The sequence below is a fragment of the Protopterus annectens genome, chromosome 5.part0 (assembly GCF_019279795.1).
Source record: "Protopterus annectens isolate FY-2018-M chromosome 5.part0, PAN1.0, whole genome shotgun sequence".
NCBI lineage: Eukaryota > Metazoa > Chordata > Ceratodontiformes > Protopteridae > Protopterus > Protopterus annectens.
In genome coordinates, this window is record NC_056735.1 from 1340661627 (window position 1) to 1340678745 (window position 17119).

Genomic DNA, 17119 nt, shown 5'->3' on the forward strand with positions numbered 1-17119 from the left:
CCTTAGTTGATTTTATGAGTGCTCGTATTTTTTTACTAAGAATGATCAGGGGTGACTTCCCTTTTATGGATTTTGTTTTATCATGTAATAGCTTTCTCCTCTTATTGTAAAGTTTGTTAATGGCTGGGGTCCACCAGACTGGACGTCTGCCCTTGGTGGAAAGAGTCTTGGTTTTATTTGAGATTGCCTGATCCATGCAGTCCTGGAGGTGTTCATAGAAGGCATTTGTCAGGGCTTCCGCAGCTTGGGTTGTGGTTTCTTCTGGCTCAGGGGCCTTGAAGGATACCACACCAGTCTTGAGTAGTGTGAAGTTTGCTTTAGAGAAGTTCTTCACTGTGGTCTTTTTTGTTTGGGGTGGGGGCGGGATGTGGATTTCCAGTGAGATTAGTTTATGATCAGATCTCACCAATGAGGGATATACTTCCGGTGCGGAGCATTTTGTCCCCATGTTTGTGATAATGAGATCTAGTATGTTTTCTCCTCTCATGGGAACAGTGACTAGTTGTTCCATGGCATTTGAATTTATGAACTCCAGGAACCATTGAGCTAAAAGGTTAGGGCTTGAGTAATGTTCCCAGTCTATATTTGGGTAGTTGAAGTCACCCAATATGATGGTGTTTGGAGATACATTTATACCCTCCAGTGTCTTCAGGAAGGCTGCGTGGGGTTCCTGAGTTTGAGAGGATGGCCTGTAGAATGCTACAAATTGTAGAGCAGTTTTGCCTATGGTTAGTTGCACCTGGATGGTTTCCGAAGCTTCATGCATTGCCACCAACCTGGAGGTGTGGGTATCCTTTATGAATATGGATACACCCCCTCCTTTTGTGGTGTGGTCCAGGTTTTGGGGCCGGAACGCATGATATGAGGTAAAACCTGATAGTGCCGGGGTGCTCTCAGGAGCCTTGAACCAGGTTTCAGTTACAGCACAGACATCGATGTTCTCCATACTGAGAAGGGCCTCGAGTGCGTGCATTTTGAGATTTAGACTTCTGGCATTGAGCAGCATTACCCTCAGTTTCTTCTCATTTTTGTTTTCTAGGGTGGTAGGTTTAGAATTTGAGCCTTGCCTAAAAAAGGCACTATGGGGGTGGCAAGGGCCTTAGCCAATATCCGGAATCCCAGGGGTGACAGGTGCAAGCCGTCCCTTGCGAAGCAGCGTGGCTTGTCAAGCATGTCATCCCAGGCAGACAGACACTGGATCCCCTTTGAATGACACCAGGAGTTAAGCCAATTGTTAAAGCTGATCATCTTGTCTCTATATTGTGGCATCATTCTTGGTGAAGGAAGGATACTGCTCAAGGTCAGGGTCATACCTGCCTGGGCTACATAATCAGAGAGCTCCTCTATGTCTCTTTTCATGTAGTCCAGGGAGGTACGTCTCAGGTCGTTCACACCAGCATGGACAATGACTGCATCATATTTGTACTTGCCGTGGAGTGACCAGAGTGCTTGTGTTATGTGGCGAATTCTAGCGCCCGATAGGCAGCTTACTGTGACCCTCTCCTTGTTCAGCCTGGTGAGTGGGACATCAGTGTGTCTTACTATGGAGTCACCTATGACAAGTATGTTTGGTGTTGTATTTGGCCTTAAGGGCTGTGACTGCTTTGCACACTGATTTTGTGGTTTATGTGCTGCTTGTGGGGTGTCTTGAGGTAGCAGTTGCTTGGGTGTCTGCTTTGGAGGCCTCTGCTGTTTAGGTAAGTTTTTACTCAGAGCCTCCGAGTAAGTCTTTTTGTGTTTATGTGTTTGGTTCAGTGGTGTGGTAGCATTATGTGAGGCTGGTTTTGTGGTGTGTGTAGTTGCCTTCTCCTCTTGTCTGGTCTTGCCAGTCCTGAGTTGAGAGAGCTCAGCCTCCAGTTTGGCTAAATAGCTGCATCTCTCGCAAGTATTTGTGTTATGTGGGAGGAGGAGAGGGTTGGCTGTGTACATGAGGCAATTGTAACATTGCCTCAATATTCCCAGATTCACCAACTGGGCAGGAGAGGACGCCAGCATCTGGCCCTTCGACATGCTAGAAATTTAAGAAGTTAGGTATGAGACTGAATAAGAGAGGACTTAGTAAGGAAGTGGGTACTCCTGGGGGGGTTTCGCAAGTGAGGGACTTTGTATAATATAGGAGTGCTTAACCTGCAAGGAAGATGCTTTTAAGACAAGTGCTGAGCTTTTTCTTTTCAGAAAAAAATTTTAGGAACAGGTGCTGCGCTTTTTAGTTAAGGGATATACTGTTTATGTTACTGGTAGAGCACTTCTAAGGGAAAAAATGAAGAATAGACTTTATGGAGCCAGAAAAAGTTTAACCTTGTTAAACCGGCGCTGCCCGATGCTGCTCTAGTGGCAACTCTGTGCTAAATCGCGCTAAAGCATGTTAAAGCGTGCTTTATAGCAGGGGGCTGGAAAAGGCAGGAAATGACCCAAAATGGCCAATGAATTACAAGTTACTGACTTAAACCACTCCTCTGAGGACAAACAGGCAGCTCAGTACTCCCCACTCCCACTGGTGAGTAAAGGAACTTCCCCCTGACCAAACAAAGAAGATGGAGAAGTACAGGAACCAATCTGGTTTAAACTTGTACATGTTACATTTTGTTTTATAAACATCCCATTTAAGTGGATGTGTCAGATGTACAGTTTAATTTCTCAATCATTTGGGTTTCTACTACTGTTATGGGAATACACCCCATTCTTAAGTCAGGGTTTGGTTAAAGTTCATGAAATTAGTATTGTTTCAGCGATTGTTAGCATCCACAATGGGCCCAGAATTGATTCATGCAGTTCATACAGAGTTACATTTAGGGGTAGCATATCTAAAAATGACTGTAGGTTTTGTTTTTTTTATTCACCCCATTGCTCCTTCTACTACTATTGGAACTGTCTGGGCATTTTTCATCCACATTGCTCTCGTTTCTGCCTGCAAATCTTGATATTTTATGACTTTGTGTCTTGCTGTATTTAAGAAACTGTAATAGCAATGTGCTGCAATTTCAATGATCAATGCTACTTTTGTGTTTTTGTCATGAACTACTATATCTGGTTTTCCCACACCTACCTTTTTGGGACTGTTGGTAATGGGTGATCCAGCATGAGGTACGCTACATCATTCTCTGTAATATTTTGTGGTTCATGTACCCAGTGCATCTCAGCTACTTCTGTATTGTGGTGTTTGAACAATCCTCAGTGGAACAATCGTGCCACACCATTGTGTCTTTCAGTGTATAGGTCCTCTGCCATAAGTGTATCACACTTTTTTTTTTTTACAGAACCTACATTTGTCTGCCTCTCCCACATGTTTAATGAACTTTGCAAACTAATATGTATGTAGTCTGCTATCCTGGGCTGCTATTATTGACCTTTCATCCTCTGGTTTCAGCTTGTGACCTCTTATCCATTCCTGTGTCAAATCTTTATCAAAATGAGGTTGTAGCATGAGATCTCTATACTACTTACTATATTTATGGCTTTCCACATTTTTTTCTTCTTATCTGATCATTCTTACATTCTTGCTTTTATTTCACACATTCAGTTGCTGTATGATTTTTTGTCGACTTCTGGATTGATTTCCATTCTTGCTTGTCAATTGAATGATTCAGTTAAACTAAGCAGAGTGGTCATCTTAGTCTTGAAAGTTTTAAAGCATGAGGAGGCAAAGTCTATTTGGATCTGATGAAATCAGCAGATATGTATGCAGTCCCACAGCTGCAGATCTATACATACGATCAGTTTTGAGGAGGCATATACCTCCTTAAGAGCATGACATATATAATCTTGATATATTTTATTTTATTTTGTAAGCGTGAAGTATTTTTATTGTTTTTCTGTATAACTGATCCAATACCTTTGGGGAACAGCCAATCACAGCAAAACTGTAAGTTAAAAGGGCATTATCTCCTTTCTAAAATCACACTTCTGCTTTGGACCAAAGCAGAAAACGCTGCAACCACATAGCTAATCACCTCCCTGTTTGTGCCATCAGTAATGACATTCTTACAATCCCACCCACCTTAGTAACACCCTCCCACTTTGTGAGATCACAGTAAGTCCCTGCCCATTTATTACTTTATATCCTATTCCTATTTCAGTTTTGTTTTCCTGTGTAAACTGCAAGACATCTCTCTAGTTCCTACATCATGGTAAAAGACTGGTCCAAGGGCACTGGTAAAAATACCCACTGACAAAGGCAAGAGCAGCAGCAGCATACCTCATAACCTCTTAGCACAAACTAAGTTTCCTTATTTCAAGGCAGACTAAATCTCCTTACTTGACTGACACAGCAAACGGAAAGCAATTTCAAACAGCGTGGACGATCCGGACATCTGCACGCACAGATGTGATGCGACCGGACCAGCAAGCTACAAAAAAACAACGTATTTTATGACCAGGACTGATCCCCGATGGATTACACTGGTGAATGGCCTCTTCATACAGCTGGAATGTCCAGTTCTAACTTCCTGGTAAAAGAATTAATCTCCCAGCCAGCCCATTCCAGGGGGGTGCAAGTGCACCCCCTTGCACCTGCCTGTGGGTGCCCTTGGTAGAGGGCAATACAATGGTGTGATTTATAATGCAAATTTGGCTATCTTGTTATAGCACAATTCAAGGTTATTCATTTATGTTGTGTGAAGGTTGGTGAATATTTGTGAACAGTAAAGTAGTGAAGATAAGAGGTGGGTTATTGCTGTTGCCAGTCTGGCATGGTTGGTAAGACAGGGTCTGGCTCTATAGAGAGTACCATGTTTTATATGGATTTTTTTAATTGTAAGTGCTATATGTTTGTCAAATATCAATGCATTTGTTAGTAGTGACCCAGAGTAGTTTTGTGTGTTCAACAGATTCTATTTTAGTGCCACTGGAAGAAAAGATAGAAAGAGAGGTGGATGATTACTTAGAATGGGAGCATTTGAAAAGACCATAAGCTTAGTTTTATTGGAAATTATCATAATTTGATGGGCTGCTAATTAGCTTTCAGTATTGTTGAGGGCAGTCTGAGTTTTTTTATGAAACACATCATTAGTTGGAGCATAGCAGATGAGTGAGGCATCATGTGCGTATTGTATGATATTGGCAGGCCTAGCGGCTGAGCTGAGCACATTAGTAAAAATAGTAGAGAGTAGTGGCCCAAGGATCGATCCTTGAGGGACTCCGACAGAGATAGGAAGCTGGGGGGGGGGGGTTATTATCCCATAAGGTAGCCTGTTGCCGATTAGAGAGGTAGCTGTGGAACCAGCTTAGGGCTTCAGGGCAGAACTTGTAAGAGGCCAGTTTATTTAAAAGGATTTGATGAGATACTCTGTCAAAGGCTTTTGACATGTCGAGAAGAAAATGATGCCCGAAAGTGGGATCATGTCAAAGGCCTTTGCTAAGTCAAGGTAGGTTGTATGCACAGATTTGCCTTCGTTTATGACTCTGGTGACATTTTTCAAGAAGTCTACCAGGTTTAACAGGCATGACCCATTTCTTTGACAAGATCAAGCTGTATTGGTTCAAGGGTTTGGGAATCACATATGTCCTTATTTATAGGGTTAATGATGATTCGTTCCATGATCTTACAGACAAGGCTGGTTAGGGTTATGGGTCTGCAATTTCTGTAATTTGAGTCACACTTTTAATACTAAATATAAATATTTTTAATATTTATAATACTTCACCATCTGATAGTATTTGTTTTAAGAAAGGTTATGAACAAATATAAATTTTAAATTTTATTTTATATTATGAAATATATTGGGATGTCATATGCATAGTAAGCTTTAAGAAAATCCTAAATGGACATCAAAATATGTTCTTTATACTACATCAAGTTTCATACGAGTGTATTGCTTTAAATTTTTAAAGAAACTGAACATTTAATGGTATAATTGAATTACTAGTTAATTAATTAATTGCAATTGAACTATGTCTTCCTATAAAAACCTTGACTTCTTTTAGTTATACATTGTCTGAAGAAGCGTATCAAAGGATACGCAAAAGCGCTCACCCTTGTTTATTTCTTTCAATAAATTGTTCTACTTTATTCAATAACGTGGAGAGTCCGAAGTTTTTGTATCTTACTTTATCGTTTAATTTAACCAAAGACTCTTCAGCTGTTTGGGATCCGTTGGTGTTTTTTATATCTGCTTTTGGCTTTTCTTGGGATCTCTACAGCACACGTTATGGCGAACTCTGATGTCGAACTGGATTATAACCCAGAACCGAGGAGACTAACTAATGAACAACAATGGACTGCTATTACTATATGTAAGTCGAATCCTTTATTGGCTCTGGATTTGAATATCCCAGTTCCAAACTCTACAGAAGTCAAAATTGACAACTTGAACTCTTTAATTCTAAAGTAAAAGTGTTAGAAAATGATTTATACAAGTTGCAGCGAATGATATGGCAACGCAAACACTTGGAAGCGTGCCTACACTACAAACTTATTCCACGTGGGATGCGCATCCTATGTATGCCTTCTTATGGAGATACACACCCAATATTACTTAAAAAATGGCAAGACATTAATATTGAGGCTAGTTACAAATATATGCAGCTCCTGATTGACTACTTTGATCCACTTGAAAAGGAGCTAGTATCTAAAGTTAACGCCATTAACACTGAACTAAGAGATAATTTCTCTGAAGCCTTCTGTATGAGAAAATTAGAGAGCGTGTATTGTCAAGTTAATGCCTATGCTATGAAGCTTCAGCAAACAAAACTTAAGAAGCTTCAATGTGATTTCAGAGACTTTTCAATGGGAGGGGTCTTTGTTTGGCCCAGGAGGTCAGATAATCATCATATACGAGAAAATCATGTTTCAAGTTTAGCGCCGTTGGACTATACTCTTACAGCGTCTATTCCTATTGGTCCAACAACATCAGACCCTATACCTGCTTCTCGTAATGACGCATCTCTTGAATCCTTTACTACGCCCCCTGAGACATTTGCTTCCATTGTTAGTACTGCTCTTGTTTCTACTCCGCTTCCAAATCAAGAAGCGAATAAAGCTGCTAAACTTTTACAGCATAATGCGGGAGCCATTAGTAAACGTCAGCCACAAGATAATGCAGCTTTTTACCTTTACCCATCAGAAAGCCATCGTTCACGAGGGAAAGAAAGAACAGCTGGGAAACCAGAAAAAGGAAATTTTCCGGCGAAGCAAGCGCGTATCAACACAGAAGACCAAAACAGCAGTAGCACTTTATTTCAACATGTCCAGGTATGAACTAAATTCCAGTGACATTGATTTATTAAATAATGGCCTATCTTTTGTTCCCTCACAAGGGAGCAAACTGTCAGATGTTTTAATAGACCTATGTTTGTTTGCTCGTTCTGTTACACTTAAATTGTACTTTTCAAAGGAAGTGAAGTCAGTTGTTCTCTCCATAAGAAGAAAAGTTCTTTTGTGCCAACGATGCCATATCATATAGACTCATTTGTTAAACTTTGTGAAATTGATTTTTACCATTATTTTTACAATGAAAAAAAGAAATGTACGTATTTTAATATGTCAAGTGACGCTATGAAGTCACTACATAATTTTAGCCATGATTATTCTTTGACCTTCAGACCGGTAGATAAAGGGGGAGGCATAGCACTGTTTGATACAGTTGATTATGATGTTTTAATGAATGAAATGTTGAATGCTGATACTACATACTCATTAATTAGTTCAGTCAAGTTAGACCAAATAATCAAAACTGTTAAAGAAGATCTTTATGATTTGCTTATGTGCTACCAGATTTCTAATAGTTTATATGAATTTTTTTCTAATGATACTCCACTTGTCCCTACTATTAAAGGACTACCAAAGATGCATAAGGGAATTATGCCACCACCCATGTGTCCTATTGTATCTGGAGCTAAATGGATTACTGAAAACATATCCGTTTATTTAGAAAACACTCTAAGGCCCCTAGTTGATGTTATTCCTACAATTCTTAAGGATACATATCAGCTCCTAGATTATCTGCACTCACTCAATTATAGTTTCATACAAGACAAGCATTTGTTTATTACAATGGATGTGCAAAGTCTCTTCACTTCGATTCCCAATGATGATGGGATTGAAGCAATACGAGAACTTTTGCAACATACTCCTACAATAGATGGGAATAAGACAATTTTAATTTGTCAACTACTAGAATTGGTTCTTAGCAATAATGTGTTTGCATTCAGGGGGGACCTATACCTACAGACTTCTGGTGTGGCTATGGGTACCCCCTGTGCAAACACATATGCTAATTTAGTCATGCACCACTGGGAATTAAATTATGTCTTTCAGCACACTTTATTTACTAAGGTTTTAGTCTATAGGCGTTTTGTTGATGCCATTTTAATTGTGTGGGATGGTTCGATGGAAGAATTTACTTTATTTAAAGAGTATCTAGAAACTACAACTACCTTCCTTAGATTTTCAGTTGAAACATCATACTTATCAGTAAATTTTTTAGATGTTAGTTTAAACATTAGAAATGGGAGACTAATATCTACACTATATAAGAAAAAATGTTGGAGGAATACAATTTTGAAATATGATAGCATGCATCCGCGACACATTTTTAAAGGGATACTGAAGAGCCAATTTAGTAGATTAAGTAAAATCTGTACTGATGAGCATGACCTAAGAAGAGAGGCAGATAATATGGTAAATATGTTTTTAGAAAGGGGCTATGACCACAATTTAATAATGAATGTTAGGAATAATATCTTATTTAAAGATAATCTAGAGGCCATTGTTTTAAATGATAATAATTCTTTTCCTATACTTAGAAAGGACACACATAATCATGAGAAGGTATCTTTTGTCACAACTTATACTAATGATTTCTATAACATTAGAAAAATATTACTTAATAATTGGAAAGTCTTATTGATAGATGAACCTACATCAAAGGTAGTAGGTAGAAACCCACATATAATTTATAGGAGCAATAAGAATTTGAAATCTATATTGTGTGACAGACCTGATTTGACTAGTAATGATCCATTATTGCTAAGGCATCCTTTGGGGACCTATCCCTGTCAGCATTGTAATTATTGTAAGTTTATTACTAAATCACAAGATTTTGTACACCCTGAATTTTCTTATGTTTTTAAACCTAGATTCAGAACCACTTGTGATACTTCAGGCCTAATATATTTGGCCACTTGTGAATGCTGTTCCGCGTTTTATATAGGCCTCACTAAAAGGAAACTGAGAAATAGGATTTACAACCACCAGTACGACATTAAAAAGAAGAATGAGTTAAATGCCCTAGCAAAACATATTATATCTAATCCATCACACTCGTTTGTTTTTAGGGTATTACAAACAGTGGAAGAGAATGCTAGAGGTGGTGATTATGTAAATTTGATTGAATTAAATGAATTGAAATGGATTCTCAGATTTAAAGGCCATTACCCCCCAGGCCTAAATAATTATATTACAATTAGATCCTTTCTCAACAAACGTAGATAGCCTTTTTATTTTAATCATTGTTCACTACTGTTCATTTATTTTAGTCTGATTCATTTTAGTCTGATTCATTTTGTGACAATAATATTTTCATTTAGTAGCAAATAGTATCTTTACACATGATATTTTAGTTTTATTAGTCATCTTCTAGCATTTTACTATTACTATTATTATACTATCTTAATGTTCACACTTGTCCATGAACTGTTGATGGTATTTAAAAATGGTGTCTTTGTAATATATTTCCTAAGGTTTATGAATTTGAAAAATGTTTTAATCTATTTACATTTGTATTTATATTTATATTTACATCTGCACTTTAATGCTTACTATGATCTGGTTTTTAAATAAGTCAAATAAGTTATTAATAATTAATTTATTGATATTTATTAATTTATTAATTAATTATTTATTCATCCTTTATTTATGGTCATATTTGTATTAAGACTTCATATATTTTCATTTTTATATTTAATGCACTTTAAATAGATAATTATATATTTTGATCATGTAGCTTCTATATTTATTACAGTACTAGCTAATATATGTGATATAGTATTTACAGTAATGTTAGACAAGAATATTGACCATATTTGATTCTATGAAATTCATTTCAGTGTCTATTTACTTCACTTATTTATTTATTTATTTATTTGTTTATTTACTGCCAGTATGCATTTTTAATATTTATAATATTTATAATACTTCACCATCTGATAGTATTTGTTTTAAGAAAGGTTATGAACAAATATAAATTTTAAATTTTATTTTATATTATGAAATATATTGGGATGTCATATGCATAGTAAGCTTTAAGAAAATCCTAAATGGACATCAAAATATGTTCTTTATACTACAGCAAGTTTCATACGAGTGTATTGCTTTAAATTTTTAAAGAAACTGAACATTTAATGGTATAATTGAATTACTAGTTAATTAATTAATTGCAATTGAACTATGTCTTCCTATAAAAACCTTGACTTCTTTTAGTTATACATTGTCTGAAGAAGCGTATCAAAGGATACGCGAAAGCGCTCACCCTTGTTTATTTCTTTCAATAAATTGTTCTACTTTATTCAATAATGTGGAGAGTCCGAAGTTTTTGTATCTTACTTTTAATACTCTCTGTCAAGTGCCATATGACAAATGGGAAAACAAACTTACTTGTAAAACTAGCAATAAAGGGTCAGTGACACAAATGCTGTTAGGAGCAGCTATACTATCACCTTAGTCAAAATAACTCCTGCATGTCAGTGTATGAGTGTGTGCATGTATATAGGTATATATCCACCAACACACCACACATATAGGTGTGGGTATGTCTGTATACATAAACAGAGACACACACAAATTCACAAATTTATATGTGTGTGTGTGTGTGTGTGTGTGTGTGTGTGTGTGTGTGTGTGTGTGTGTGTGTGTGTGTGTGTGTATATATATATATATATATATATATATATATATATATATATATATATATAAAAATATATATCACAGTGGATATAAAAAGTGTACACATCCTTGTTAAAATGACGTTTTTTTGGTGATATAAAAAATGAGACCACAATAAATAATTTCAAAACTTTTCTCACCTTTAATGTGACCTATAACCTGTACAATTCAATTGAAAAACAAACAAATGTGTTAAGGGAAAAATACATACAAAATAAAAAAAATAAAAAAACTTTCAATAAGCTGGTTGAATAAGTGTGCACACCCTTAAACTAATACTTTGTTGAAGTACCTTTGGATTTAATTACAGCATTGTCTTCTTGGGTACACACCTGTTATCTATTGGAGAGACTCTGATTAACCCCAAATAAAGTTCAGCTGTCCTAGTAGGATTTTCCTGGCATTTACTTAGTTGCTCGCTACAGCAAAAGTCATGATTCACAGAGAGCTTACGAAGCATGAAAGGGATCTCATTGTTGAAAGGTGTCAGTCAGGAGAAGGGTACAAAAAAATTTCCCCAGTATTGGATATAGTATGGAACACAGTGAAGATAGTAATCAAAAAGTGGAGAAAATATGGGGCAACAGTGACATTGCAAAGTACTGGACGTCCCTCCAAAATTGATGAAAAGATGAGACAAAAAGTGGTCCGGGAGGCTGCCAAGAGCCTTACAGCAACACTGAAGGAGATGCAGGTATTTCTGGCAATTACTGGTTGTGTACTACATGTGACAACAATCTCCCGTAGTCTCCATATGTCTGGACTATGGGGTAGGATTGCAAGACGGAAGCCCTTTCTTACACAGAAAAACATCCAGGCCCAGCTAAAATTTGTAAAACAATACATCAAGACTCCCAAAAGCATGTGAGAAAATGTGTTATGGTCTGATGAGACCAAGGTTGAACATTTTGGCCACAATTCCAAAAGGTACATTTGGCACAAAAACAACAGTTCGCATCACCAAAAGATCACCATCCTCATGGTGAAGCATGGTTTTGGCCACAATTTCAAAAGGTACATTTGGCGCAAAACAACAGTTCGCATCACCAAAAGATCACCATCCTCATGGTGAAGCATGGTGGTGGCGGGTCTACTTCATAACATTGCAAGTTCATAATGTTAAATTTCATAGCACTGATACCAGCACATCGAAAATTCAAAACCTTGAAAACCTAAAACATTGAAAACTCAGAACATTGAATCTGTGCTTCATAACATTGAAAACTATAATGTATATATAAATAACATCCTCTCCACCTAGAACAACACCTAACTAACAAACCCACTTTCTGCTACGTTTCTAAAGTGAAGCAAGCCCCCTTACACCCCCCATGTGGGGGGGGGTCTCTGCTCCCCCACCCCTGTAAATTAAATATACCAACTCCAAGATTGCACTACAGTGGAAAAAAGTTAATTTCCTAACTTCATACACTGAGGTTAGGAAATTAACTTTTTTCCACTGTAGAGAGATCTTGGAGTTGGTATATTTAATTTACAGGGGGTGTGAGGGCAGAGCCCCCCCACATGGGGGGTGCAGGGGGCCTTGCCCCCATGCAGAAATGTAGTAGAAAGTGTGTTTGTTAGGTGGTGGTGTAGGTGTCTGGGATCTTATTCATTTGTGAAATGTAGTTTTCAGTGTTATGAAGCACATTTTCAGTGTTCTGGGTTTTCAATGTTTTGAATTTTCTCTGTTCTGGTCTCAGTGTTATGAAATTCAATGTTATGAAGTAGACCCGTGGTGGTAGTATCATGCTTTGGGGTTGCTCTTCTTCAGCTGGAGCTGGGGCTTTAGTCAAGGTGGAGGGAATTATGAACAGTTCCAAATACCAGTCACATTTGGCCCAAAACCTTCAGGCATCTGCTAGAAAGCTGAAGGTGAAGAAGAATTTCACCTTTCAACATTACAATGACCCCAAGCGTACATCCAGATCAACAAAAAAATGGCTTCACCAGAAGAAAATTAAAGTATTTGAATGGCCCAGCCAGAGCCCAGACCTAAATCCAGTAGAAAATCTGTGGGGTGACCTGAAGAGGGTTGTGCTAACAGTGGCGTAACTACGAGAGGTGAAGTGAGGCAATTGCCTTAGGGCGCCAAGCGGCAGGAGAATCCGCTGTCTAGGTAATCATTTAATTTAATTTAACAAAATATATATATATATATTTTTTTTAGGGCGTTCTTCTTTAAGAAGAAAGAAGTGTAGTCGCGGGCATGCTGATATCATCGCGTGCAGTGCAGCACATATTTTCAAGTTTGCGAGCGGGAACTGAAATGGATGGTTTAGAGGACTACTTGCGAGCGGTTCGGTTTAGAGGAGGACTACTTGCGAGCGAGCAGTTCAGTTTAGAGGAGGACTACTTGCGAGCAGGAACTGAAACGGATGGACGGAAGATGGGATTTCAGAGTGAGTAATGTGTGGAAGATGGGATTTCAGAGTGAGAGGTGTGTGTGTGGGATTTCAGAGTGAGAGGTGTGTGTGTGTAGGGGGGATTTCAGAGTGAGAGGTGTGTGTGTGTGTGTGTGTGGGATTTCAGAGTGAGAGGTGTGTGTGTGGGATTTCAGAGTGAGAGGTGTGTGTGTAAAGCAATAAAGGCCTGGGGGAGGTGGGATAATTAAGTAATGCTTTTTATAGTAAAGAGTAGATAGTTTTTGTACTCATTAGTATAGTTAGTGTTAACATGATGTGTTTTTTTTAAATTTGTGGGTACACTACGGTTGTCTGTAATGTTATTGAAATGTTATTGGTGAGATGTTTTATCTATTTCAAAAGCAGTTTTGGTTTACTTGTGAACACTAATTGCTGTTGAAGGAATGTGCTTCTGTCACTCTCTTATGTTAGGCTACTATGTGTGTTTCAGGGAAAAAACAAAATAAATATGTATTTGTTTATTGTAGTATTATTCATATGAGGTTGTTATTTTTGAGGTCTTTTATGGAATAAATGCTAAAATGGCATTATTTTATCACATAGAAGGATATGTTAAGCAGAGACATGAACAATAATTTTAGCAAACCAACTCATGAATGCAGCAGCTGTTAATGTTCAAATTATGACAACATTTCATATCACTTTACACTCACTGCCACTCATGTTTTGATCTCCTGCCTACTAACCTCCTGGACTGGGGCACCCAGCCATTCTCCATGTGGCTAGCAATAACTGACATTGCAACATGAATATGGATAAGATGGTTTGAAATAGAGAAAAATGCTTTTAGTTGAATCAGCACTTGTTCAGAAACAGATCCAGTGTGTTTTGAAAATTTAGAGAGGGGTCAAGTACAAGTCTGAGGTACTGGTAGCAGGTAACTTGGAGAATGTTGTTTAAATTAGTGTCTAGAAAGTTTATTGTGAGATTGCCTTTGAGTGGTCCCAAATAGCATTACAGCAGCTTTAGATGGGTTTATTGAAGTTTATTTTGAGTAAAATAATTGTAGCTCTTGGTCAAGTCTTTTTGTAGTACAAAAGGAGAGAGGTATGAAGAAGTATGTACACGAGTTGTCCGTAAGTTTAATACAAGGTATAGCAGAAGAGATGAAATTGATCTATAGGGTTTAAGATTTGTTGCATAGTAAATTAGCAACGGTTGTCATTGCAGTGACTACTCAAAGGTTTAATTCTCATACTTTTATATGCTTTTCTTATGTCTCTGATGGAGGGTTTTGCCTTCATGTCCTGCAGCATTTTGTTCCAGTATTCTGTTAATATTTTACAAAATGCTGTTTCAGAGAGAAAGAATGATTCCTTTAGAAAAGAAGATTTTAAGTTGATACAGTAGTGATCTTTCTGTTAGTTATTTTGTGAATGTTCAGGAGGAATTATGCCCTGGCTTCAGTGGGGATACAGTTGCATTTCTTTTCATATTATCCAGTAATAGTCTTGTGCAAGAATAAAAGGTGTACAAAACTTCATATTTTATTCTATATTCTTTGCAGGGGTTTAGAATTTTGAAGAGAATAAAATAGTATCATTGGGACTGAGTATACAAGGTTGTGGAGCAAAGTATTTATGATAATGGCTTGTCTAGCTTCTTTTGTGTACAAATTGCAGCTTTTATAAGCTTCTCTGAGATGAGTCAGTACATTCTGTGTATAGGCTGCCACAAGAGAAATAAAAATGGTAATGAAATGTCTAGTAGGAGCTCAGATTATTTCTGCGCAGTAATGAATGGTAGTGGCCAGTGAGGACTGTCAAGGAAGTGGAGAGTATGGGCTGAGGACAACTGTCTATTTCTACCAAATATCCTTACTGTGGATTGTTTGGTATTTGGCACAACTTTATTAGGGCAAATCCAATTCAAGTATAGTGTGAAGAAACTTTAGAGAAATACATTGATTTGTTAGTGCACTGCTGATACTCTGGTGATGACAAAGTCTTTAGCATAAAGTATGACTTAGATAGATTAGAAGGGTGGCTATTGATTAGTAGTGAAAAAAGCAAATAATTACCCCTGATCCTGAGATCTCCCATAATAGGCATATGGTTTATGATAATGGAATCCAGAGATATAAAATGTTTTGTTTAGTAAGGAACTCTGTAAACAGGCACATACATCATCTAAAAAATAATTTATTTAGACTTTTTAGTAGAATGTTATGGTCCACGCATTCAAATGTCATTTTGTAATCTATACATATAGCACATGTGAGTATGCCTTCTTCAAAGATTGAATAGATGGTATTGGTTAGGAATGTGGTGATACAGATATTACACTGAGGTTTGCATACATGATGTCTATTTGTGCGGATGTTATATTTTAAAATGCAAGTAAGAGTTTGTTTCAAATTTGTTTATAATTTTTCAAAGGACTTGGTTAGAGGATCTAGGTTACCTACTGGTCTGTAGTCTTTAGTTTTCTTACTGGATGCGGCCTTTGGCAGATGGATTATGGTGGAGTTCATAAACAGATTTGGAATGGAGTTAGAACATAGCAAAAGATGGAAACCATGAGCCTGTGCTGTTTTCAGATTTTGGCTTCCTAGTTTGATCACAAGAGGGTAAATTGTTCGGGAATTTGATGCTATGATGGTGGGAATTTTAACAAGTTTCTCCTTGATGCATTTTTGTTTTTGGTGACAGCTCTAAAGTGAACATAGGGTTAGCCTGGATAACTGTGCAGAGGCACAGTTAGCATAGACTTTCTGATATTATTGAACTTTTTTAGCTTTTTATGAGGTTGGTTTGTTAAATTATGTTTTATTCCATTTAAGGTCTGTGGATCCAAATCTTCTGCACTCTTTTTTGATACTGAAAATGAATGCCAAGACAGACTTTTAACAATATGCTGGATTTTGGCATTTTATGACTCTGCTTGAAAGATGAAAGAAGGCAAAATGTCCTTACCCATGCTGTTCCTATAAATATCACTACCACTTGTCAAAAATATATTAATCTGCAGCTTAATTCTGTTGAAAATTGTTTTTGTTCCATCCATTTGGCTTCGGTCATCTCGATGGCTTGGGTTCCCGGGGGGGGGGGTGTTGGGGCACCTAGGAAAAGTTTGCCTCAGGGCACTTCTAACGTAGATACACCACTGGTTGTGCACAAGTGATGCTCTTGCAATCTGATAGATTTGGACTGCTTTTGCAAGGAAGAGTGGACAAATATTACCAAGTCCAGATGTGCCATGATGAAAGACTGCTGCTCAAGAAGACTGAATGCTGTAATTAAATTGAAAGGTGCTTCAAAAAAGTATTCGTTTAAGGGTCTGCACACATGGTGGTACAGAGGTTAGCATTGTCATCTCACAGCAAGAGGCTCTATGGTTCAATTCTCGGCTGCTTTGCCTTCTGTGTGGAGTCTGCATGTCCTCCCCATGGTCACAAGAATTTAAAGACATGCAGGTAGGTGTGTGCGTGAATGGGTGTGCCTTCCATGAAGGTTGGTTGTTGAGCTGGCACTTTGGCACCCTAAAAAAATCCACTGCCAATCATTAGCAGACCGGAGATCCGCTGTGGCAACCCCTAACTGGGAAAAGCCGAAAGACAACACACACACTTATGCAACCAGCTTATTGTTTTTTTTTTTTTAATATATTTTTTCCCTAACAGATTTGTTTGTCTTTCAATTGAATTGTACAGGTTATAGTTCACATTAAAGGTGGGAAAAGTTTTGAAATGATATATTGTGGTCTCATTTTTTGATATCACAACAAAAAGGAATTTTCACGTTTCCACAAAGTCAGCACCTATTTCCCAGGTCCAGCAAGGACACAGGTGGGATCCCAGGGGTGTATTTTCTCT